Source organism: Coregonus lavaretus (genome assembly GCF_964263955.1).
Source record: "Coregonus lavaretus genome assembly, chromosome: 24".
In the NCBI taxonomy this organism is placed as follows: Eukaryota; Metazoa; Chordata; class Actinopteri; order Salmoniformes; family Salmonidae; genus Coregonus; species Coregonus lavaretus.
The window spans coordinates 30,127,897-30,154,786 of NC_140011.1; positions in this window are offsets into that span (position 1 = coordinate 30,127,897).

The window sequence follows — 26,890 nt, forward strand, 5'->3', positions numbered from 1 at the left end:
CCACATCAATCTACACACCCATAATGACAAAGCAAACACTGGTTTTAGAAATAGTTGTAAATGTATAAAAAATAAAAAAAGGAAATATAACATTTACATAAGTATTCAGACCTTTTACTCAGTACTTTGTTGAAGCACCTTTGGCAGCGATTACAGCCTCCAGTCTTGGGTATGACGCTACAAGCTTGGCACACCTGTATTTGGGGAGTTTCTCCCATTCTTCGCTGCAGATCCTCTCAAGCTCTGAGGTTGGATGGGGAGTGTCGCTGCACATCTATTTTCAGGTCTCTCCAGAGATGTTCGATCAGGTTCAAGTAAGGTTCTCTGGCTGGGCCACTCAAGGACATTCAGAGACTTGTCCCGAAGCCACTCCTGCGTTTCCTTGTCTGTGTTCATAGGGTTGTTGTCCTGTTGGAAGGTGAACCTTCGCCACAGTCTGAGGTCCTGAGCGCTCTGGAGCAGGTTTTCATCAAGGATCTCTCTGTACTTTGCTCCGTTCATCTTTCCCTCGCTCCTGACTAGTCTCCTAGTTCCTGCCGCTGAAAAACATCAACAGCATGATGCTGCCAACACCATGCTTCACCGTAGGGATGGTGCCAGGTTTCCTCCAGACGTGACGCTTGGCATTCAGGCCAAAAAGTTCAATCTTGTTTCTCATGGTCTGAGAGTCCTTTAGGTGCCGTTTGGCAATCTCCAAGCAGGCTGTCATGTGCTTTTTACTGAGGAGTTGCTTCCGTCCAGCCATTCTACCATAAAGGCCTGATAGGTGGAGTGTTGCAGAGATGGTTGTCCTTCCTGGAAGGTTCTCCCATCTCCACAGAGGAACTCTGGAGATCTGTCAGAGTGACCATCGGGTTCTTGGTCACCTCCCTGACCAAGGCCCTTCTCCCCCGATTGCTCAGTTTGGCCGGGCAGCCAGCTCTAGGAAGAGTCTTGATGGTTCTAAACTTCTTCCATTTAAGAATGATGGAGGCCACTGTGTTGTTGGGGACCTTCAATGCTGAATAAATGTTTTAGTACCCTTCCCCAGATGTGTGCCTCGACACAATCCTGTCTCGGAGCACTACGGACAATTCCTTTGACCTCATGGTCAAGGCTTGGTTTTTGCTCTGACATGCACTGTCAACTGTGGGACATTATATAGACAGGTGTGTGCCTTTCCAAATCATGTCCAATCAATTGAATTTACCACAGGTGGACTCCTATGAAGTTGTAGAAACATCTCAAGGATGATCAATGGAAACAGGATGCACCTGAGCTCAATTTCGAGTCTCATAGCAAAGGGTCTGAATACTTATGTAAATAAGGTATTACTGTTTTTTATTTTTAATAAATTAGCAAACAATTCTAAAAACCTGTTTTCACTTTGTTGTTACAGGGTATTGTGTGTAGATTGATGAGGGGGAAAAAGTATTTAATCAATTTTAGAATAAGGCTGTAACGTAACAAAATGTGGAAAAGGGGAAAGGGTCTGAATCCTTTCCAAAGGCACTTTAAATCCTGGATTGCTGATGCTATGTATTGGCCAATGAGAGGCTTTGAAGCCACTGGTCGGTCATATTGGCACTCCCCAGAAGAAGCAGTCCTCCGTAGGAATGAATGGAATTCTACTGTATTTCAATGTAATGTAATTTTAAGGACACAAGTATTTTCTTGTGGTGGGGACAGTGCCATTAGTACTTACAGAAAATCATACTTTAAGGACAATGTTTTTATATATTTTTTCATTTTTGTTTAGCGCACATAATATAATCTAAAAGTATGCATTATGGTGTCTGTAATATAATAAATGTGGCAAAAACAAATGTAGACATTAACAAATGCATTTTTATAGCTTCCCAATTATTTTTTGCAACGGTCCGGGAGTGCCAACATGGAGGCACGTGGCTTCAAAACAAATCATTGGTGTGCATTCTGTTTGAAGACGACCATTATGGGGACTATGCTGTCTTGAGCAATTGTTTTGGGTCAAATATGTTCAGAAGTTGTTTGTTTCTCTATATCAGTATTTGTTTATTCAAATTTGAAGGACTATTTATAGAAAGTTATGCCACTGCAGTAATATATTTTTTTTTTGCAGTTTATTCTGTGGTTGAAGAGATGTTGATGGCGGTCCAAGCAGTATATTGAACCCGTCCTCCATTGAGGTGATTGTCTTTTGGAAAAAGCACTGTAGCATTTTATAAAGTAAGAGCCATCCAGTGAAAGGAACTGAGATATTTAGACGTTACACTATGAAGACCCATACAAAAATATGAAACTTTATTTTGATAAGTAATCTCGCCCACCAGCCTGCTCTCTCTCTGCGCAGTAGCAATTCAGCGTAGGGACGAGGTTAGGAGTAATATCACAAATACACTTCTAATTTTCAACTGCAGAATGTTAGGGCTACACATTACAAAACAACCATCAAACCACTTAATACAAAATAGTCTGAAATGCACCCTAATTTCCAAAGACAAAATACTGTGAATTCATCAAATACTTTACAGTGCATTAAATAAAGGTCATTGATTCATATCAAGCACGTTGATACATCTCAAAATCCAGTACTAAATTATGATTATAAAGACTGTTGACTCTTGGGTGTCCATTCTAGACAGTGAGGCATGTATGCATCTGCTACAAGACCATGGTGCTTGCCTACGGAGCTGTGAGGGGAACGGCACCTCCGTACCTTCAGGCTCTGATCAGTCCCTACACCCAAACGAGGGCACTGCGTTCATCCACCTCTGGCCTGCTGGCTCCCCTACCTCTGCGGAAGCATAGTTCCCGCTCAGCCCAGTCAAAATTGTTCGCTGCTCTGGCACCCCAATGGTGGAACAAGCTCACTCACGACGCCAGGACAGCGGAGTCACTCACCACCTTCCGGAGACATTTGAAACCCCACCTCTTTAAGGAATACCTGGGATAGGATAAAGTAATCCTTCTACCCCCCCCCCCCCCCCTTTACTCCATTAATTTCTGTTGGGCACAAAATAATCTGAAACACAACCAAAACCAAAACCAAAACAAACAGCAAATGCATCCAACAAGTTTGTAGAGTCACAAGTTTGACGTAATCATTGCATGCTAAGAATATGGGACCAAATACAAAACTTTTGACTACTTTAATACAAATACAGTGCATTCGGAAAGTATTCAGACCCCTTGACTTTTTCCACTTTGTTACATTACAGCCTAATTCTAAAATTGATTAAATAAATAAAAATCCTCATCAATCTACACACAATACCCCGCAATGACAAAGTGAAAAGTTTTTTTTTTTGTTGCTAATTTATAAAAGAAATAAAAACAGAAATATCTTATTTACATAAGTATTCAGACACTTGCTATGAGACTTGAAATTGAGCTCGTGTGCATTCTGTTTCCATTGATCATCTTTGAGATGTTTCTACAACTTGATTGGAGTCCACCTGTGGTAAATTCAATTGATTGGACATGATTTGGAAAGGCACACACCTGTCTATATAAAGGTCCCACAGTTGACAGTGCATGTCAGACCAAAAACCAAGCCACGAGGTCGAAGGAATTGTCCGTAGAGCTCTGAGACAGGATTGTGTCGAGGCACAGATCTGGGGAAGGGTACCAACACATTTCTGCAGCATTGAAGGTCCCCAAGAACACAATGGCCTCCATCATACTTAAAAATGGAAGAAGTTTGGAACCACAAAGACTCTCCCTAGAGCTAGCCACCCGGCCAAACCGAGCAATTGAGGGAAAAGGGCCTTGGTCAGAAATGTGACCAAGAACCCGATGGTCACTCTGACAGAGCTCCAGAGTTCCTCTGTGGAGATGGGCGAACCTTCCAGAAGGACAACCATCTCTGCAGCACTCCACCAATCAGGCCTTTATGGTACAATGGCCAGACGGAAGCCACTCCTCAGTAAAAGGCACATGACAGTCTGCTTGGAGTTTGCCAAAAGGCCCCTAAAGGACTCTCAGACCATGAGAAACAAGATTCTCTGGTCTGATGAAACCAAGATTGAACTATTTGGCCTGAATGCCAAGCATAACGTCTGGAGGAAACCTGGCACTATCCCTACGGTGAAACATGGTGGTGGCAGCATCATGCTGTGGGGATGTTTTTCAGCGGCAGGGACTGGGAGACTAGTCAGGAGCGAGGGAAAGATTAACGGAGCAAAGTACAGAGAGATCCTTGATGAAAACCTGCTCCAGAGTGCTCAGGACCTCAGACTGGGGCGAAGGTTCACCTTCCAACAGGACAACGACCCTAAGCACACAGCCAAGACAACGCAGGAGTGGCTTTGGGACAAGTCTCTGAATGTCCTTGAGTGGCCCATCCAGAGCCCGGACTTGAACCCAATCGAACATCTCTAGAGACCTGAAAATAGCTGTGTAGCGACGCTCCCCATCCAACCTGACAAAAGCTTGAGAGGCTCTGCAGAGAAGAATGGGAGAAACTCCCCAAATACAGGTGTGCCAAGCTTGTAGCATCATACCCAAGAAGATGTAAGGCTGTAATCGCTGCCAAAGGTGCTTCAACAAAGTACTGAGTAAAGGGTCTGAATACTTATGTAAATGTGATATTTCAGTTTTTTGTTTTTAATAAATGTGCAAAAATGTCTACAAACCTGTTTTTGCTTTGTCATTATGCGGTAGTGTGTGTAGATTGATGAGAGGAAAAAACTATTTAAACAATTTTAGAATAAGACTAACATAACAAAATGTGGAAAAAGTAAAGGGGTCTGAATACTTTCCGAATGCACTGTTTACAGTGCTGTGAAAAGTATTTGCCCCCTTTCTGAATTTCTCTATTTTTGTGTATTTTTTATACTGAATGTTATCAGATCTTCATAACCAAAACCTAATATTAGACATACTTATTTTATTTGTTTAATTAACAAAGTTATGCAACACCCAATTCCCATGTGAAAAAGTAAGTGTCATTAATAACTGGTTGAGCCACCTTTAGCTGCAATGACTGCAACCACATGCGTCCTGTAGTTGTTGATCAGTCTCTCGCGTCGCTGTGGAGGAATGTTGGCCCACTCTTGAATGCGGAACTGCTTTAACTCAGCGACATTTGTGGTTTTTCAAGTCCTGCCACAACATCTTAATTGGGATTAGGTCTGGACTTTGACTAGGCTATTCCAAAACTTTAAATGTGTTGCTTTTTAACCATTTTCATGTAGACTTCTTTGTGTGTTTTGGATCATTGTCTTGCTGCATGACCCAGATGTGCTTCAGCTTCAAGTTCTCCTGTAGAATTCTCTGATACAGAGCAGAATTCATTGTCACCGTCTCAATTACTTTTGGAGCTCACGTTATGTATGAAAATACCCTAAAATAAAAAGGTCATATGTCACCTCATATACTCTCAAATCCAAAATGCTGGAGTATAGAGCTAAATTAAACGTTTTAGCTTCACTGTACACATAAATACATAGGGAAGTGTGTGTGCCTTTCTACAATATCTATTTACAGTAGCCTATCTACCTAACAGGAACCAGGTACATGTTTGAGCACTCACAAGTAGGTCACTCTTGGTTCCGACCAGGAAAACCGAACAGGAGCCAGGTTCATTCTCCTGCATGGCCTCCTCTAACCACTGCCTGCGAAAGATAAAATAGACATTTCATTTGAGAGATTTATCTTTGTATTGTGCTCGCTCTTGATTTTATCATCTATTAAATAAACCTACTGTGTGTGCTGCAGGGTCTTAATGTCTGCCATGTCAAACACTGTGATTATCACTGTAATAAAAAACATGCATGGCTTGGATACAGCAACAGTGAACCCCCCAGGGTTTCCATACTCTACTCTACAAAGACATTTCACTGGCTGTCTCGGTTTTCCCCAGAGCTCCTCTGTAGCATGCTGAAGCGATGCATTTGAATTCTTCCTGGCCATCTGTGTCCCAGCTACGTAGAGAAAGAAAATAAATGATCACCTGCATACAAGTAAAGAACTATAACGTCTCTAATCAAATAATAAAGCACAACATCAAACCAAAACATGACCCTCTCTCACATCTGAAGGGAGAATGGAGCTCCTGAGAGCTCAAACCTCTCAATCTCAAAGTCCACTCCTATGGTGGCCGTGTGGTTTCTGGTAAATACATCTTTGCAGAACCTGAAAGTGCAGCACAGAATATACAAGCATGTTAGGAGGCTGTTTACCACCTAAAAGGAAGAAGATATAGTAGCCAGGTCACAAGCTGAATACTTTACCGGTTGATTAGGCAGGTCTTGCCCACATTCAAATCACCAAAAAACGCTGCTTTGGACATTTTCAGTCTGTCCCATCTTCAAAGGAAATATTGAACATCTGAAACCACTGTTGCTTTTCCAGATAAATCCAATTTCAATCAATCAGTGAATCAGTCAGACTTTAATCAAACAATTCACCTAACCAGGCAACTCATCCCTAATGGCTGTCAGCGCTGTCTTTACAGGCAACCTTTGAGTATTCCAGTCCTCCATCTGCAGACAGGCCTGTGGAGTATAACACTGGAAACAGTAGCATCAACGTTAATACACATCACTCTCAATGACATGCAATCACACAGAAGAGTTTATGCATTGTTTGGTATCTGTAATGAAAACAATAATGCAGCACTGACTTTGATCTTGGTATGAGCTTCCATCTGACATGCTGAGGGCATTTTTTATTGTGTTCTATTTAAATACCAGCTGTCTATGAAGTCTTGCTGTTCCAGTTATTCTTGTTGACATTACTGTAAAAGCCCTTCTCATATCTAGCATTAAAATGTCACTCAAACTCCCCTGAACTTAACCTATTTTTGAAAAGGCGCCAAGAGAATGTGGGGAAAAGTATTCCTATGTAGCTAAATCATTGCATATTAGGAATATGTCTGTCTTGCCACATCCTCTGAAGCTTTTGCAGCCCTGGCAATTTACTTCTTCACTGCTTATTTTATTTGACAATTTAAAAATACAGAAAATGTTACACCAGGCAAAAGATACATATAACAAAATTGTCGAGGATACAAGAGACTTGTTTCTATTGTGTTCCTCTAATATATCTACTCAGAATACTGTCCTGAGGAAGGAGAGTTTAGGTGTCACTGTACATGTTGTGAGAACTCAGAGCTAAAAGCCTAAACAGCTGCAACTGACGGAGAGGCCTCCTTTGGTACAGTAGGTTATTATACAACATTAACATTAACTTATTAGTGCTGGTTTCAGAAATAGCCAGTTCTGTGATCCCACATACTCAATCAGACAACTGTAAGCCCCTGTGTGGATGTCACACGGTTTCAATAACTAGGAGCTCATTACTTGTGACTTTTAAAGACGGTATACCAGTGGCGTACCGCAGTTTCGAGATGCCCCCCGCAAGGTCTGAGCAAATTTCCTGTCATTCTGAAACTTTTTGCAATGACGTGTTCATATGCTATCTGGGGACGGGTGTGATCTCCAGGGTGCCCACAACACACACAAAAAAACGATTTATTGAATTCTCTTGCGGGGATTTGGGACCCCCAGAGCCCGTGGGCCCCCCAGTGCGACTTTCCAGAACCACTTAAACATTATGGTAGCTTTGAGTTGATCCAGATGGCCAGTTGGCTGGCAGCAGGCTGCTGGTGTGTGTTTAGGTACCTATGGGAATTTGGATATGACCCTGTCTCTGCTCACAGGTGATGGTAAGTGCATCATCCTGTACCTCGTCTCCTGCATTATGGTAAGGCTGTGTGGTGATCAACCTGTGAACGAGAATCCAGGCCATGACTACTGCAATGTACTGATTAGCTACACTATATATACAAAAGTATGTGGACACCCCTTCAAATTAGTGGATTTAGGTGAGGTGTATACAATTGAGCACACAGCCATGCAATCTCCATAGATAAACATTTGCAGTAGAATGGCCTTACTGAAGAGCTCAGTGACTTCCAACGTGGCACCGTCATAGGATGCCACCTTTCCAACAAGTCAGTTTGTCAAATTTCTGCCACGCTAGAGCTGCCCTGGTCAATTGTAAGTTCTGTTATTGTGAAGTGGAAACGGAGCAACAACGGCTCAGCCGTTAAGTGGTAGGCCACACAAGCTCACAGAATGGGACCGCCAAGTGATGAAACTCGTAAACATTGTCTGTCCTCGGTTGCAACACTCACTACCAAGTTCCAAACTGCCTCTGGAAGTAACGTCAGCACAATAACTGTTCATCGGGAGCTTCATGAAATGGGTTTGCATAGCCGAGCAGCCGCCCAAAAGCCTAAGATCACCATGTGCATTGCCAAGCGTCGGCTGGAGTGGTGTAAAGCTCGCCGCCATTGGACTCTGGAGGAGTGGAAATGCTTTCTCTGGAGTGATGAATCACGCTTCACCATCTGGCAGTCTGACAGACAAATCTGGGTTTGGCAGATGCTAGGAGAACGCTACCTGCCTGAATGCATAGTGCCAACTGTAGAGTTTGGTGGAGGAGGAATAATGGTGTGGGGCTGTTTATGGTTCAGGCTCCTTAGTTCCAGTGAAGGGAAATCTTAAAGCTACAGCATACAATGACATTCTAGACGATTTTGTGCTTCCAACTTTGTGGCAACAGTTTGGGGAAGGCTCTTTCCTGTTTCAGCATGACAATGCCCTTGTGCACAAAGTGAGGTCCATACAGAAATGGTTTGTTGAGATCGGTGTGGAAGAACTTGACCGGCCTGCACAGAGCCCTGACCTCAACTCCATCGAATACCTTTGGGATGAATTGGAACGCCGACTGCAAGCCAGGCCTAATCGCCCAACATCCGTGCCCGACCTCACTAATGCTCTTGTGGCTGAATGAAAGCAAGTCCCCGCAGCAATGTTCCAACATCGAGTGGAAAGTCTTCCCAGAAGAGTGAAGGCTGTTATAGCAACAAAGGGGGGACCAACTCCATATTAATGCCCATGATTTTATGAATGAGATGTTTGACGAGCAGGTGTCCACATACTTTTGGTCATGTAGTGTATATCAAAGATTGTCTATTATATTGACAAGGTATACAGGTGACCGCTCTGAAATACGTCTTCAAAGATGGAAGGCGGGAGGAGGTGAGAACAGGTGTGACCATTCTAGCCAACGAGAGTGCAGATACGTGTGTGAACAACAGGCCATAGAGATAGATAGAGGACTCATCTTTGTATCTGTGCCATTATACTGTCTGTGACAGCATGGGCTGTGCCATTGAGGCTATCTCCATTTTAAAGTAGTCCATTTTCTTCTTCTTCATTGGCTGATTGCTCCCAACTCATAGGAATCCCCACAAAGTTGACTACTTTAAAATGGTGGAAGCACTCAAAGGAAATGTCCATGCTAAAATAGGTTATATCCATGATGAGTCCTCTGTCTATTACAGCCGAAATGCCACGTGAGTCCATATATCAGTGCGTTCATAACAACTTAACCATTATGACAATTCTATTTGATCTAATTAGCCTCACGAGGCAAATTAGTAATTAAAATATTTTGACAATTCGACACTCATTGACCTCTATACAAAAACTCCTCACTTCGTGAGCTTATTTTCGTGAACAGATTTTGGGCGGAGTAAAACCTCTCGCTTCGCCTCTTCCTCTCTGGCTATATTAACTGACATGTGTGTAGATTCACGTGAAGGATGCACCCCCTTCTCTAAATGACAAAAACACTGCAGTACGGCTATTCCTAGCATTCGTATGTAGGCTATGCAGTGCTGTGCATGAATTAGGCTACATAAAGCTCTGAAAATTATAACATTTCTCAGATAAACAAAAAGAGTAACAGTCACGGATCATAAAGAACACTACGAAAAGTGGGGAATCTAGACTGGCGCGTGCAAGGACTGCTATGGAAGTTTAGAACACTATAGTGTCTACTATAGACCCAGTCTGTATTAGATAGAACATCGCAACAGATAGAACAATGAGCCAGATATTTCACCGGATGTATACAGTGGGGAAAAAAAGTATTTAGTCAGCCACCAATTGTGCAAGTTCTCCCACTTAAAAAGATGAGAGAGGCCTGTAATTTTCATCATAGGTACACGTCAACTATGACAGACAAAATTAGGAAAAAAAATCCAGAAAATCACATTGTAGGATTTTTTATGAATTTATTTGCAAATTATGGTGGAAAATAAGTATTTGGTCAATAACAAAAAGTTTCTCAATACTTTGTTATATACCCTTTGTTGGCAATGACACAGGTCAAACGTTTTCTGTAAGTCTTCACAAGGTTTTCACACACTGTTGCTGGTATTTTGGCCCATTCCTCCATGCAGATCTCCTCTAGAGCAGTGATGTTTTGGGGCTGTCGCTGGGCAACACGAACTTTCAACTCCCTCCAAAGACTTTCTATGGGGTTGAGATCTGGAGACTGGCTAGGCCACTCCAGGACCTTGAAATGCTTCTTACGAAGCCACTCCTTCGTTGCCCGGGCAGTGTGTTTGGGATCATTGTCATGCTGAAAGACCCAGCCACGTTTCATCTTCAATGCCCTTGCTGATGGAAGGAGGTTTTCACTCAAAATCTCACGATACGTGGCCCCATTCATTCTTTCCTTTACACGGATCAGTCGTCCTGGTCCCTTTGCAGAAAAACAGCCCCAAAGCATGATGTTTCCACCCCCATGCTTCACAGTAGGTATGGTGTTCTTTGGATGCAACTCCGCATTCTTTGTCCTCCAAACACGACGAGTTGAGTTTTTACCAAAAAGTTATATTTTGGTTTCATCTGACCATATGACATTCTCCCAATCCTCTTCTGGATCATCCAAATGCACTCTAGCAAACTTCAGACGGGCCTGGACATGTACTGGCTTAAGCAGGGGGACACGTCTAGCACTGCAGGATTTGAGTCCCTGGCGGCGTAGTGTGTTACTGATGGTAGGCTTTGTTACTTTGGTCCCAGCTCTCTGCAGGTCATTCACTAGGTCCCCCCGTGTGGTTCTGGGATTTTTGCTCACCGTTCTTGTGATCATTTTGACCCCACGGGGTGAGATCTTGCGTGGAGCCCCAGATCGAGGGAGATTATCAGTGGTCTTGTATGTCTTCCATTTCCTAATAATTGCTCCCACAGTTGATTTCTTCAAACCAAGCTGCTTACCTATTGCAGATTCAGTCTTCCCAGCCTGGTGCAGGTCTACAATGTTGTTTCTGGTGTCCTTTGACAGCTCTTTGGTCTTGGCCATAGTGGAGTTTGGTGTGTGACTGTTTGAGGTTGTGGACAGGTGTCTTTTATACTGATAACAAGTTCAAACAGGTGCCATTAATACAGGTAACGAGTGGAGGACAGAGGAGCCTCTTAAAGAAGAAGTTACAGGTCTGTGAGAGCCAGAAATCTTGCTTGTTTGTAGGTGACCAAATACTTATTTTCCACCATAATTTGCAAACAAATTCATTAAAAATCCTACAATGTGATTTTCTGGAGAGAAAAAATTCTCAATTTGTCTGTCATAGTTGACGTGTACCTATGATGAAAATTACAGGCCTCTCTCATCTTTTTAAGTGGGAGAACTTGCACAATTGGTGGCTGACTAAATACTTTTTTTCCCCACTGTAAATGTGAAGTGGACTACATTTTGTAGACTTTACCCTAAGCCAAAGTTTCAAAACATTGTGTCGTTTAGAAGGAGTGCAAGGGCAAATTGAGATATTGCACATGCACACTTCACAGAGTAGGCGTTCCCGAACAGAAATAATGAAAATAAATGCTAGAACGCGCCAATAGGATCTCACTAGCTCGTGCTTGGCTCTGCCCACCTCCTTGCTTGTTCTGCCCACTATGATTAATTTGCTCCCACTGGAAACGACAGGCTCTGGTCTATCTTGAGTTAGTTATAAAAACGTTGCGACCCTGCCCGCCTGTGGGGAAAACAACCTGTGGTTACCTAGGTTACCTTTGGCTCACAGCAAAAACTTGACCTTTTTCAAATGCTATTTTCTTGTTGTCTGCTTATTATAGACAATTACAAAACTACATTTAAATATGCATTATGCAGAAATCGCTCAGCCATTTCCTGGTTGCTAAAATTCTAATAGTTTACCTAATTTCAGTTTGTGACAAAACAAGCAAGTATAGTGTAGAGCAGTGGCTCCCATACTTTTTATAGTCCCATACCCCTTCAAACATTCAACCTCCAGCTGCGTACCCCCTCTAGCACCAGGGTCAGCGCACTCTCAAATGTTTTTTGCCATCATTGTAAGCCTGCCACACACACACTATACGATACGAGTTTGTCACAACCCGGCTCGTGGGAAGTGACAAAGAGCTCTTATAGGACCAGGGCACAAATAATAATAATAATAATCAATAATTTTGCTCTTTATTTAGCCATCTTACATATATAACCTTATTTGTTCATCAAAAATTGTGAATAACTCACCACAGGTTAATGAAAAGGGTGTGCTTGAAAGGATGCACAGAACTCTGCAATGTTGGGTTGTATTGGAGAGAATCTCAGTCTTAAATCATTTTCCACACACAGTCTGTGCCTGTATTTAGATTTGGCCTTGTAGGCCTCCCTGCACTTTGGAGACACTGAAAACCAGTTATAAGTCTCTTGTACCAAGTACTCCACACTACGGGGAATGGTGTCATTGGAAGCATGACTTACAGCAAGCTGCAGAGAGTGGCACACACAGCGAATAAGAACCAGATCTTTGAGGCCATACTCCTCCTTCAGCACTTTATGGACCCCATTGTTAATCCCCGTCATAAGAGGCATTGTCAGTCCCTATCCCCAGGAGTTTCTCTTTTTTAAGACAACACTTCGAGGAAAGCCACAACAGCACAGGCTATAGATTTGGCATCTCCTCCCTCCAACTCAACAAGCCCCAGAAATGTTGATACACTTGTCTGCTTGGTGTCACTAAAGTACCTTATCACAACCCCCAGGTACTTAGAAACACTTACATCCGTGGACTCATCGAGGAGGAGGCTGAAACGCTGGTCACCCACATCTTCGACCAACTTTTTCAGAAAGTATGGTGCTAGAACACCATTAATCATTTCTGTGCACTTTGAAGTGGGTAGCAGCAGTGGAGTCTGAGAAAGCAGCTCTACATGCTTCTCCAATGTGATCACATGCCAGCATGGAACAGTGGTCAGTGATAGCTAATGCCATGGTGGCCTCAGATTTTTTGCAGAGTCAATTTTTTAAACCATAAATGGCAGCTTGTTTTGCGTGGAACTGTTATAAGGCTTTGCCTTTTGAGTATGTTTTTGAGTTGTCATGTGTTTTTTTACATCACTAAGTTTGGCGTAGAAATCAGCCTTACAATACAGGCAGTATGCCCGTGTATCATCTCCAATAAACGGCTTCAACCAGCCTTTGAATTCAGGGTTTGATTCCCACTCCTTTCTGTATTTTTGAGTGTACAGTTTAGACTGAGACATGAAGGAGCTAGCCAGCTAGATGTTTAGCTTATGTCACAGAGAGGCACACACACGGTGGACGAGGTGAGTAAGTGACTGAGGCTGTGTGAGTAAAATGCAGTGATTTATTTTAGACAAAGAACATTTTACATTTACATCCCGCCCTGAATGTAAGCCAGGGTGGGATCAGCCAGCGGCCGCTTCCCACATGCGCTATTCATTTGCTGTCTGGACGCGAAGGGGTGAACATCTCCTGCTCTGACTGCAGCTGGGAGGGACTGCTGCGCGAGGACTGGGCCGCCTGTGAGCGCATTGGGACGGGGGTGGGGCCCATGGCAGCACCCGCTGCTCGTTGAGAAGAGTTAGAACGATACGTGCTTTCACGTCAGTCTCCAAAAGTCTCCAATAACACCAGAAAAAGTCGCTAGAGTTGTTGCTAGTCGATTTTTTGAAAATGTGTCGCTAGAGGGGTCTGAATACTCGCTAAATATAGCGACAAAGCTGCCTTACTTTTTTTAAACCATTTATCCATTTTCGAGCAAACGTAATGAGCAGCAGCTACGTTTGGCTACATACGGACCGTTAGTAGAATTCCCGCGAGAGAGTAACGGTTAATGTGATTGATGTTAATTATTTGACATTGTGTTGTTATTTCGCTGAACTCTAGATGGTTTAATTATATTTTTGGTATTGAAACGAGGCTACTCAGGTGAGAAAAAAACATCACCCAAATGTATAGCCACGTTGGAAAATCTAAATGGACTGTTTGAAAATGTGATTCACATTTTTTATTTTGCGTAGTTTGGGAATAGACGGTTTAGAGAATCATTGTACCATCTAAACCATTGTTAAATATATTTTCCATAACCACAAATATTGTATTTTCAGCTGTTTAAAGCTTGTGTACAAAAAAACGAATGTAAAAGACGCAAAAATGAAACTTACGAATGGGAAGCCTAGAAATAGCGCCCATAGAACAGATCTACCACTTCTTATACTTTTTTTTATTTAACCAGGTAAGCCAGTTGAGAACAAGTTCTCATTTCATGCTCTACAACATTCGGAGAGTACGACCCTGCCTTACACAGGAAGCGGCACAGGTCCTAATCCAGGCACTTGTCATCTCCCGTCTGGATTACTGCAACTCGCTGTTGGCTGGGCTCCCTGCCTGTGCCATTAAGCCCCTACAACTCATCCAGAATGCCGCAGCCCGTCTGGTGTTCAACCTTCCCATGTTCTCTCACGTCACCCCGCTCCTCCGCACACTCCACTGGCTTCCAGTTGAAACTCGCATCTGCTACAAGACCATGGTGCTTGCCTACGGAGCTGTGAGGGGAACGGCACCTCCGTACCTTCAGGCTCTGATCAGTCCCTACACCCAAACGAGGGCACTGCGTTCATCCACCTCTGGCCTGCTGGCTCCCCTACCTCTGCGGAAGCATAGTTCCCGCTCATTCCAGTCAAAACTGTTCGCTGCCCTGGCACCCCAATGGTGGAACAAGCTCCCTCACGACGCCAGGACAGTGGAGTCACTCACCACCTTCCGGAGACATTTGAAACCCCACCTCTTTAAGGAATACCTGGGATAGGATAAAGTAATCCTTCTACCCCCCCCCCCCTTACTCCAACCCCCCCCCACCCCCAAAAAATAAAAAAATAAAAAAAAAATATATATACACATTGTAAAGTGGTTATCCCACTGGCTATAAGGTGAATGCACCTATTTGTAAGTCGCTCTGGATAAGAGTGACTGCTAAATGACGTAAAAATTTACAACAGCGACCTGGCCAAGATAAAGCAAAGCAGTGCGATAAAAACAACACAGAGTTCCATATGGGGTAAAACAAAACAAAGTCAAAAATACAACAGAAAATATATACAGTGGGGAGAACATGTATTTGATACACTGCCGATTTTGCAGGTTTTCCTACTTACAAAGCATGTAGAGGTCTGTAATATTTATCATAGGTACACTTCAACTGTGAGAGACGGAATCTAAAACAAAAATCCAGAAAAATCACATGATTTTTAAGTAATTAATTTACATTTTATTGCATGACATAAGTATTTGATCACCTACCAAACAATAAGAATTCCGGCTCTCACAGACCTGTTAGTTTTTCTTTAAGAAGCCCTCCTGTTCTCCACTCATTACCTGTATTAACTGCACCTGTTTGAACTCGTTACCTGTATAAAAGACACCTGTCCACACACTCAATCAAACAGACTCCAACCTCTCAACAATGGCCAAGACCAGAGAGCTGTGTAAGGACATCAGGGATAAAATTGTAGACCTGCACAAGGCTGGGATGGGCTACAGGACAATAGGCAAGCAGCTTGGTGAGAAGGCAACAACTGTTGGCGCAATTATTAGAAAATGGAAGAAGTTCAAGATGACGGTCAATCACCCTCGGTCTGGGGCTCCATGCAAGATCTCACCTCGTGGGGCATCAATGATCATGAGGAAGGTGAGGGATCAGCCCAGAACTACACGGCAGGACCTGGTCAATGACCTGAAGAGAGCTGGGACCACAGTCTCAAAGAAAACCATTAGTAACACACTACGCCGTCATGGATTAAAATCCTGCAGCGCACGCAAGGTCCCCCTGCTCAAGCCAGCGCATGTCCAGGCCCATCTGAAGTTTGCCAGTGACCATCTGGATGATCCAGAGGAGGAATGGGAGAAGGTCATGTGGTCTGATGAGACAAAAATAGAGCTTTTTGGTCTAAACTCCACTCGCCGTGTTTGGAGGAAGAAGAAGGCTGAGTACAACCCCAAGAACACCATCCCAACCGTGAAGCATGGAGGTGGAAACATCATTCTTTGGGGATGCTTTTCTGCAAAGGAGACAGGACGACTGCACCGTATTGAGGGGAGGATGGATGGGGCCATGTATTGCGAGATCTTGGCCAACAACCTCCTTCCCTCAGTAAGAGCATTGAAGATGGGTCGTGGCTGGGTCTTCCAGCATGACAACGACTCGAAACACACAGCCAGGGCAACTAAGGAGTGGCTCCGTAAGAAACATCTCAAGGTCCTGGAGTGGCCTAGCCAGTCTCCAGACCTGAACCCAATAGAAAATCTTTGGAGGGAGCTGAAAGTCCGTATTGCCCAGCGACAGCCCCGAAACCTGAAGGATCTGGAGAAGGTCTGTATGGAGGAGTGGGCCAAAATCCCTGCTGCAGTGTGTGCAAACCTGGCCAAGACCTACAGGAAACGTATGATCTCTGTAATTGCAAACAAAGGTTTCTGTACCAAATATTAAGTTCTGCTTTTCTGATGTATCAAATACTTATGTCATGCAATAAAATGCAAATTTGGGATGACCAGTGAGATATACCTGCTGGAGCTCATACTACGGATGGGTGTTGCTATGGTGACCAATGAGCTAAGATAAGGCGGGGATTTGCCTAGCAGTGATTTATAGATGGCCTGGAGCCAATGGGTTTGGCGACGAATATGTAGTGAGGACCAGCCAACAAGAGCGTACAGGTCACAGTGGTGGGTAGTATATGGGGCTTTGGTGACAAAACGGATGGCACTGTGATAGACTACGTCCAATTTGCTGAGTAGAGTGTTTGGAGGCTATTTTGTAAATGACATCACCGAAGTCAAGGATCGGTAGGATAGTCAGTTTTACGAGGGCATGTTTGGCAGCATGAGTGAAGGAGGCTTTGTTGCGAAATAGGAAGCCGATTCTAGATTTAACTTTGGATTGGAGATGCTTAATGTGAGTCTGGAAGGAGAGTTTACAGTCTAACCAGACACCTAGGTATTTGTAGTTGTCCACATACTCTAGGTCAGACCCGTCGGGAGTAGTGATTCTAGTCGGGTGGGCGGGTGCCAGCAGCGTTCGATTGAAGAGCATGCATTTAGTTTTACTAGTGTTTAAGAGCAGTTGGAGGCTACTGAAGGAGTGTTGTATGGCATTGAAGCTTGTTTGGAGGTTTGTTAACACAGTGTCCAATGAAGGGCCAGATGTATACAAAATGGTGTCGTCTGCGTAGAGGTGGATCTGAGAGTCACCAGCAGCAAGAGTGACATCATTGATATACACGGAGAAAAGAGTCGGCCCAAGAATTGAACCCTGTGTCACGCCCATAGAGACTGCCATAGGACCAGACAACAGGCCCTCCGATTTGACACATTGAACTCTGAGAAGTAGTTGGTGAACCAGGCGAGGCAGTCATTTGAGAAACCAAGGCTATTTAGTCTGCCAATAAGAATGCGGTGGTTGACAGAGTCGAAAGCCTTGGCCAGGTCGATGAAGACGGCTGCACAGTACTGTCTATTATCGCGGTTGGCCATAATATCGTTTAAGACCTTGAGCGTGGCTGAGGTGCACCCATGCCCAGCTTGGAAACCGGATTGCAAAGCAGAGAAGGTACGGTGGGATTCAAAATGGTCGGTGATCTGTTTGTTAACTTGGCTTTCAAAAACTTTAGAAGGGCAGGATGGATATAGGTCTGTAACAGTTTGGATCTAGAGTGTCACCCCCTTTGAAGAGGGGGATGACCGCAGCAGCTTTCCAATCTCTGGGGATCTCAGACGTTACGAAAGAGAGGTTGAACAGGCTAGTAATAGAGTTTGCGACAATTTTGGCGGCTAGTTTTAGAAAGAAAGGGTCCAGATTGTCTAGCCCAGATGATTTGTAGGGGTCCAGATTTTGCAGCTCTTTCAGAACATCAGCTGTCTGAATTTGTGTGAAGGAGAAGCGGGGGGGCATGGGCAAGTTGCAGCGGAGGGTGCAGAGCTGGTGGCCGGGGTAGTGGTAGCCAGGTGGAAAGCATGGCCAGCCGTAGCAAAATGCTTGTTGAAATTCTCGATTATTGTAGATTTATCGGTGGTGATAGTGTTTCCTAGCCTCAGTGCAGTGGGCAGCTGGGAGGAGGTGCTCTTATTCTCCATGGACTTTACAGTGTCCCAAAACGTTTTGGAGTTAGTGCTACAGGATGCAAATTTCTGTTTGAAAAAGCTAGCCTTTGCTTTCCTAACTGCTTGTGTATATTGGTCCCTAACTTCCCTGAAAAGTTGCATATCGCTGGGGCTATTCGATGCTAATGCAGTACGCCACAGGATGTTCTTGTGCTGGTCAAGGGCAGTCAAGTCTGAGGAGAACCAGGGGCTATATCTGTTCTTAGTTCTGTATTTTTTTAATGGGGCATGTTTATTTAAGATTGAGAGGAAATTACTTTTAAAGAACAACCAGGCATCCTCTACTGACAGAATGAGATCGATATCCATCCAGGATACCTGGGCCAGGTCAATTAGGAAGGCCTGCTCGCTAAAGTGTTTTAGGGAGCGTTTGACAGTGATGAGGGGTGGTCATTTGACCGCGGACCCGTTATGGAAGCAGGCAATAAGGCAGTGATCGCTGATATCCTGGTTGAAGACAGCGGAGGTGTATTTAGAGGGTAAGTTAGTCAGCATGATATCTATGACCCTACATCCATGTTTACGGATGTAGGGTTGTACCTGGTAGGTTCGTTGATTATTTGTGTGAGATTGAGGACATCTAGTTTGGATTGTAGGATGGCTGGGGTGTTAAGCATATCCCAATTTAGGTCACCAAGCAGTACAAACTCTGAGGATAAATGGGGGGCAATCAATTCACATATGGTGTCCAGGGCACAGCTTGGGGCTGAGGGGGGTCTGTAGCAAGCGGCAACAGTGAGATACTTATTTCTGGAAAGGTGGATTTTTAGAAGTAGAAGCTCAAACTGTTTGGGCACAGACCTGGATAGTATGATAGAGCTCTGCAGGCTAACTCCACCCCCTTTGGCAGTTCTATCTAGACGGAAAATGTTGTAGTTGGGGATGGAAATCTCAGAATTTTTGGTGGCCTTCCTAAGCCAGGATTCAGACACTGCTAGAACATCAGGGTTGGCGGAGTGTGCTAACGCAGTGAATAACTCAAACTTAGGAAGGAGGCTTCTGATGTTAACGTGCAGAAAACCAAGGCTTTTATGGTTACTGAAGTCAACAAATGATAGCTCCTGGGGAGTAGGAGTGATACTGGGGGCTGCAGGGCCTGGGTTAGCCTCTACATCACCAGAGGAACAGAGGAGGACTAGAATAAGGATACGGCTAAAGGCTTTAAGAACTGGTATTCTAGTGCGTTGGGTACAGAGAATAAAGGGGGCAGATTCCTGGGCATTGTAGAAAAGATTCAGGGCATTATGTACAGACAAGGATATGGAAGGATATGAGTACAGTGGAGGTAAACCTAAGCGTTGGGTAACAATGAAAGAGATAGCATCACTGGAGGCACTGATTGAGCCGGTCTCAGCGTGTATGGGGGGTGGAACAAAGGAACTATTTGAGGCAGTTTGAGAGTGACTTGGGGTTCTACAGTGAAATTGTATAATAAGAACTAACTGGAACAGCAATAGGCAAGGCATATTGACATGGGAGAGAGGCATAAAGCAATCACAGGTGTTATTAGAGAGAGCTAAGACAACAACTGGTAATGGCGATAAAGTTTGGGCTGAGGCTAAACAGATAAACAGGACAGGGTACCGTGTAAAGGAACAGTCCAGCAGGCATCTGGAGTGATCATAAGGTCCAGTGAACAGCAATATGTGAGTCCGAGAGCAGTTCGAATTGGTACTACAGGACAGCGATCAGGAAGCACGGCTGTCGTTTGCGTGTGCTAGCGGGCCGGGGCTAGCAGATGGATCTTCGTGGTCGTCGCAACGGGAACCCTGTTGAAACCACAGACGATTACGTCGGCAGACCAGTCGTGATGGATCGGCGGGGCTCCGTGTCGACTCTAGGAGGTCCCGTCTGGTTGACAGAGAGGTAGATAGCCGGGAGATGTGCCTGACTCAAGGCTAGCTCAAGGCTGATTAGCCAACAACAACGTTCATTTGGTTGCAGCTAGCTAGTTGCGATTATCCAGTGTTAAAGGTCCAGTGATTCAGTGATTCCGGCAGAAAATCAGATAACGCGCTGTGCAGACAGTGCAGACTGGCCGATAATAGTCCAGGCTAGAGCTGGCTGGTAGGTAGTGCAGGCCACGGACAATGGTGAAAAACCGCTAACGGTGGCTAATAGCAAGTAGCTAGTTAGCTGGCTACTCCCGTCCGGTAGACAGAGAGGTAGATAGCCGGGATATGGGCCTGCTCGAGGCTAGCTCGAGGCTAACTGATGCTTGCTTCGGGGGCAGTGGTGATTAGCCTACAGTAACATCCATTCGACATCCATTCGGTTGCGGCTAGCTAGTTGCGATCCGGTGTTAAGGTCCAGTGATTCAGTTATTCCGGCAGAAAATCCAATGTTCTGGGTGAAAACCGCTAATGGTGGCTAATAGCAAGTAGCTAGTTAGCTGGCTGGCTATTTACAACTGGAGATTCTAGATAAAGGTGAGTAAATAATAGAATCCGTTCTACATTGAGTGAGGCGGGTTGCAGGAAAGTATATTTAGTAGAAGGATGAAAAGTGTGATAGGGAAATATATACGTAAAATAAAAATAAAAAATAACCAAAAACAGGCTATTTACATGGACACACAAGAGAATGCTACGCCATCTTGGAAATGGCTTTCAATGAGAATGACAGATCTATAACACATATTTCTATGTGCATTTGGTCGGGTCACCCAAAAAGTTACATATTGCAGCTTTAAGAAAAGTACAACATGTTCTAAAGATTATTTTGCAACATTGCCTGCTCCCTAGCGTTCTCACTACTTAGAAAAACGTAATATTGTAGGGCTTCTCTCATGCCCCTTTTCATGATGAAGCTAGCAGCCACTTGAGAGTCAGCGCTAGCAAGCTACCGACTGGAACATAGCTAGCCAAGACCAACAACACAAACAAATGGACTATACAACTACAAGTAGTGAGTGGAGTTAAACGGACTGTACTAAACTAGTTAAATGTCTTACCTGTGATGAAATGTTTTCCACACACATAGCTACATGTAGCCTTGGACACCGCATCTCCACATTTCCCACACCGAATAGCCTGATGCCACATGGGGGTGCTGCTATTTTTGCCGGCACTGGTGCTTCATAGGTTATGCCAGTCCGCTAATACAGGACTATTAAAGGGCCAGTGCACTACTTTTGTGCAACCTTTTTTGAAAACCTTTTTTTAAATTCAGAAGTACCCTTACTTCCCGCGGCTATGTCTAGTTGGTCAGAAAAGTATGGTAAGTTACAGAGTGAGTGTCTTTGATAACTGCCTAGTTAGCCAGCTAAGTGCTAGATAATTAACTAACTGCAATTATCATAAACCATTATTATCTAGCTAACTACATATCTGTCAGATGTAAAGTAAGCAGGATTGTGGCATGTCAGAAATGTTGTCTAGCTAGCTCACATTATCTAGATCACGCTAGCTAGCTAGCGAGCTAATGCATACAGATGTAACTCGGAGGTGAAGCCTACTTTCTGAATTAAGCAATAGTTGATACTTCTAGAATTAATAGGGTTGTCATATTTTTCAAGCAATGTGGGTGGTCCACTGCGACAACCATGGGTCACCCGGCCGCTCAGCCTGTCCGCCAGGGTCTGCCGAGGTACACCATGCACCTTGGTAGATAAGAAAATAAAACTGTTACTAGCAGATAAAATTCACATACACATGGTAATCTCCTAAAAACAAAAGATGCCTAACCTTGGCAGCCTGGCGGATAGCCATCCCTGCCCCGCAGTCCTCCATGGCATGGAACATGTCCACCTCACTCCACTGCTTCCTCTTGACTTTCTCCATGCTGTGGTGTTAATACATGTAGCTAAATAACTTGGCATACTATACACATTTTAGAAAGATAACTCAATCTGAATATGTATAAACATTTACATTTCAAAGCTAAGGCATTGAAAGGTGATGAAAGTTTTCACAATAACTGACAGTGTACCCACGTTTTTTGTTTGATGTTATCTGTAATGAAAATGAGTGTCCCAATTAGTGTAATATTGATGCATACATTGTACCATTTGACTAAATACTGCCTCTATGTAGCTGTTGTAAGATGAAACATAGCCAACAGTGATAGGTGTCAAATAGTTCATGGTTCAAAGTTCCAAATACATTTTTGCAGATTGTGCAAAACGCCTCTGTCAGAGGACTCCAATTTTGATACGGTAAAGCTTGACAACATGCAGCTGTTTTCGTGATATGTATTATCTAACGCTTACAATTTCTTTCCTTTTTGCTTACTTAGCAGTTCTATTAACATTTAGCAACTAAGCTAGCAACATTAGAAAATCCGTTAGCTATATTTCAGAGGTAAAAAGTTGGATATTAAATGTTGTGTGGTCTGTCGCGCAGTCAAATTTTACAATATGCAGCGTGTTCCACAAAATGTGTACATGTATAACTTTTTTGAAAACGCTCAAAACCTAACTTAACTTACATAAATTGCACTGAAAATCGGTGGTCAGCTAGCTAGAAGGGTGTCGTTAGTCGCAAAACTCACCGTTATTTTCCAGTCCATTTAAATGTTGAGCTCGAGGTGATTTAGTCCTCCAACCGCTAGAGAGTGTCCGAGGTTAGGGGGTGTCCGATGTTTGGGGAAAATTAGCTAGCTAGCTAGCTACCTAGGCTAATCACCCTATTTTAAGCAATTTGGCTGCAAAATTATCCCGGCCTCACAGGCTGCATCTGGCTAAACTAGCAGCTAACTATAGTCAAATAAGGAGCATGTTGTCATTGATGTCATGATGGAATAAGTCGAGGTTGCAATTGTTAGTGAAATGATACGTGGTGCCATATTATAAATAATAGCTTATCTATAAATTCACATGGATGCCATGTCATTTGTCATAACCATTATCACAAAATGGCGTGCATATTTTTTATCAGCCCTGTTGTGTTTCCACTAGCTACCACAACCACAAAGTCAATTGGCCAAATCATAAGAAATCATGAAAACAAACTGTTGCTTTTTGGTCTTAATTTAAGGTTAGGTATAAGGTTATCAGTGTGCTTAGGTTAGGCTTAGGTTTAAAATCAGATTTTAAGAAGAGAAATTGGAGAAATAGGCGGGATGTATGACTTTGTGGCTGTGGTAACTAGTGATGACCGCTCATTTACAGGCATGAATCATTCATCCAGGTTGAGGCTTGCTATCAGCAGGAACATTGAGCACTCCGTGCCAGTAAGTCATTATATAATTTTTTCCTTTGCATTATGCCATTTCAAGAACTAACACTACACTCATATACAGTGAGGGAAAAAAGTATTTGATCCCCTGCTGATTTTGTACGTTTGCCCACTGACAAAGAAATGATCAGTCTATAATTTTAATGGTAGGTTTATTTGAACAGTGAGAGACAGAATAACAACATAAAAATCCAGAAAAACGCATGTCAAAAATGTTATAAATTGATTTGCATTTTAATGAGGGAAATAAGTATTTGACCCCCTCTCAATCAGAAAGATTTCTGGCTCCCAGGTATCTTTTATACAGGTAACGAGCTGAGATTAGGAGCACACTCTTAAAGGGAGTGCTCCTAATCTCAGTGTGTTACCTGTATAAAAGACACCTGTCCACAGAAGCAATCAATCAATCAGATTCCAAACTATCCACCATGGCCAAGACCAAAGAGCTCTCCAAGGATATCAGGGACAAGATTGTAGACCTACTCAAGGCTGGAATGGGCTACAAGACCATCGCCAAGCAGTTTGGTGAGAAGGTGACAATAGTTGGTGCGATTATTCGCAAATGGAAGAAACACAAAATAACTGTCAATCTCCCTCGGCCTGGGGCTCCATGCAAGATCTCACCTTGTGGAGTTGCAATGATCATGAGAACGGTGAGGAATCAGCCCAGAACTACACGGGAGGATCTTGTCAATGATCTCAAGGCAGCTGGGACCATAGTCACCAAGAAAACAATTGGTAACACACTACGCCGTGAAGGACTGAAATCCTGCAGCGCCCGCAAGGTCCCCCTGCTCAAGAAAGCACATATACAGGGCCGTCTGAAGTTTGCCAATGAACATCTGAATGATTCAGAGGAGAACTGGGTGAAAGTGTTGTGGTCAGATGAGACCAAAATTGAGCTCTTTGGTATCAACTCAACTCGCCGTGTTTGGAGGAGGAGGAATGCTACCTATGACCCCCAAGAACACCATCCCCACCATCAAACATGGAGGTGGAAACATTATGCTTTGGGTGTGTTTTTCTGCTAAGGGGACAGGACAACTTCACCGCATCAAAGGGACGATGGACGGGGCCATGTACCGTCAAATCTTGGGTGAGAACCTCCTTCCCTCAGCCAGGGCATTGAAAATGGGTCGTGGATGGGTATTCCAGCATGACAATGACCCAAAACACACGGCCAAGGCAACAAAGGAGTGGCTCAAGAAGAAGCACATTAAGGTCCTGGAGTGGCCTAGCCAGTCTTAGAAATAGAACATCTGTGGAGGGAGCTGAAGGTTCGAGTTGCCAAACGTCAGCCTCGAAACCTTAATGACTTGGAGAAGATCTGCAAAGAGGAGTGGGACAAAATCCCTCCTGAGATGTGTGCAAACCTGGTGGCCAACTACAAGAAACGTCTGACCTCTGTGATTGCCAACAAGGGTTTTGCCACCAAGTACTAAGTCATGTTTTGCAGAGGGGTCAAATACTTATTTCCCTCATTAAAATGCAAATCAATTCATAACATTTTTGACATGTGTTTTTCTGGATTTTGTTGTTGTTATTCTGTCTCTCACTGTTCAAATAAACCTACCATTAAAATGATAGACTGATAATTTCTTTGTCAGTGGGCAAACGTACAAAATCAGCAGGGGATCAAATACTTTTTTCCCTCACTGTAAGAAGTGGAGAAGCCCTTTGCACCATACAACGGTCTACTCCTGGAGTAACTCCGTCATAGAGACTGCGATTAGAGGGCTAGGCAGGAGGCCCAGGGCCAGTGGTAGGTCATGGGGTGAGGGCACTCTCTTTCAAGCACACTCACTACCTCTATCCATCTCTCTCTAGGTGCTACAGAGACAGACTGGTCCAAGGACCTCTGGAGCCTTCTGACCAACTACCTGCGATCTCTCCAGAGCACAGAGAAGTAAGGTCCACTCATAATGGTATACTATGGCAATCTGCTTGTGTGATGCTAGCATATTATCCAGGGCCAATGGTTGGATTGGATTTACTGTACTCACTCCAACTCATGCTCTCTCCTCCCTGTAAAAGTCTCCCAGACTTTTATCAAAACTAACATGTGTCCATTCCCTTTCCTCCAGGTGAGTCTTTTGGGCTATGGAACTCTAGAGCAGCAAATCAATAAACCTGCCACCCTGTTGTCAGCTATCCGCAGACTTTCAACGGCCACATTTTGGGGATGACCAAATGCAATAGTTTTGTATAAACAACTCATTAAAATTGATTTGTTTTTAATAACTTTTTCATAGCATGTTTGTCATGTTGGTCTTCACATTTTTACTAACTTCTGTGATAACTTAAACATCCAGACAAATACACTTAGAGTTTATGATTTAAAAGGTCTAAAATAAATGCCTAAAAAGTCTCAAGTCTACAGTAAATACATTTGTATTAATGTATATCATACAGGTGTCTCAACTATATCCCAGACAAGATTAAAGAATGGGACAAAGTGAATATAAGTCGGCGCTTGCGTCCGTAGCAGTTTGTATGAATTTGAGTGGTGACATACAATACATGTTGACAGAATGGCTGCAAGACAGAGAGACTGTTACTTTACTCCCAGGTAAGGGCCTTGCTTCCGGAACCACTGAAGACCCCAGTATTCAGTCAGGAAGCTTGAAGAAGATGGGTGTCACCATCCAAGTCCATGTCACATTATGGAGTGGCCTGATAGGGAGATGACAAATACATGATGTACCTTTCATCACCAAAGCCATGTTCACTGCACATGTTGCTGAACAATTCAACCCTTTTGTTAGTGGCATTGATATGGAAATGCACATTAAAATATTAAGTTCATAAGCATTGACTGTAATACCTTTAGGTCCTATGCCATGGCCATCTCAGTCACCCGATCTCAACCCATTAGCAGATGTGCATAAATATGGCGGCACCCATGCAGCTATCACACATTCCTTGTTTTGCTAGTTTGCTTTACTGTACATTGATCTCCGTTAGTCTTTTTTTGTATGGTCATTAGCAGAGTATACATGATCCCAATTTTTACTTCAAGACACCAACAATTTGAAAAAACGAAAAGTCGATTATGCTTATTTAGTGGCGCATTAAACCATATCGCAAACCGTAGTTAACAAAACTCATTGGATAGTGCTAAAACAATGACATGTCTGAATTCTGCCATCTTTATGCATGTTCGCCATTGAACAGCGTTTTCCACCACCATCAACAAAACACCAAATTATGTAATTTCTCGTGGAAGAATGGTGTCGCATCCCTCCAATAGAGTTCAAGACACTTGTAAAATCTATGCCAAGGTGCATTGAAGCTGTTCTGGCTCGTGGTGGCGCAACAATACCCTATTAAGACACTTTATGTTCATGTTTCCTTTATTTTGGCAGTTACCTGTATATCTAGTGCATATGGCCATTCCAATCAACAAAATGTTTTGGATGTTCCCGTAGCTAGAATCATGCAGAATTCTAAATCACAATGCAGCT